At 31.2% G+C, this 628-nt stretch overlaps 1 protein-coding gene across 1 annotated transcript in view; it reads right to left on the bottom strand.

Annotated features, from left to right (window-relative positions):
• The window catches only part of LOC106458648, a 20,097-nt gene that overhangs the window by 4,637 nt on the left and 14,832 nt on the right, over window positions 1-628 (bottom strand). The window lies entirely within an intron of this gene.

Here is a 628-nt window from a genome sequence, read left to right as displayed (position 1 = left end):
AGCTTTTGTGGTGCTGGTATTAATATTCGTGATATTTTCATTGCCTGAAAGAAAATACTTTTAATACAATTCGAATATGTTTGTAGGTATGACATTTACAACGACTGTCCGACAGCCCTTTGAGTGTTTGGGTTGCAGTTCAACTAGAAGGCCAGGTCTTGACTGCACATTACACGTGTATAGCAGGACTACGGAAGTGTTACTCCCATGCAGCAGTCACATTATTTTACATTGAGACAGCAATAAAAATGACCAAAGGTCAGACCTGTACCTTGTACAACCAACAGCAACACAACCAATTGGAATTATTACACGATTCAGTTCTAAGTTCTTAATTGCTAGGTTCACCGTTATTTCACTAGCTTGTTCTTACATCTGTTACATATTAGAATTTCAAATAGACTGAAATTGAATTAACTGATAAATTTTAATTTAGTAGTTAAATTGTACTTTGGATTTAGTAGTTAAGTAAAAGCCGATATATAGTCATTTTATTATATTTGCCAACAAGATTGATACACATTTTTTTAACACTAATATATATTTTAATATACAAACAACAATACAACTTACAATAACAATTATTACAAATAGTTATTACAAGCAATGTTTTATAAACAAAAGTTTC

The sequence above is a fragment of the Limulus polyphemus genome, unplaced genomic scaffold (assembly GCF_000517525.1).
Source record: "Limulus polyphemus unplaced genomic scaffold, Limulus_polyphemus-2.1.2 Scaffold496, whole genome shotgun sequence".
Taxonomy (NCBI): domain Eukaryota; kingdom Metazoa; phylum Arthropoda; class Merostomata; order Xiphosura; family Limulidae; genus Limulus; species Limulus polyphemus.
Note: the sequence above shows the minus strand (reverse complement) of the source record. Positions and strands in the feature narration are given on the sequence as shown.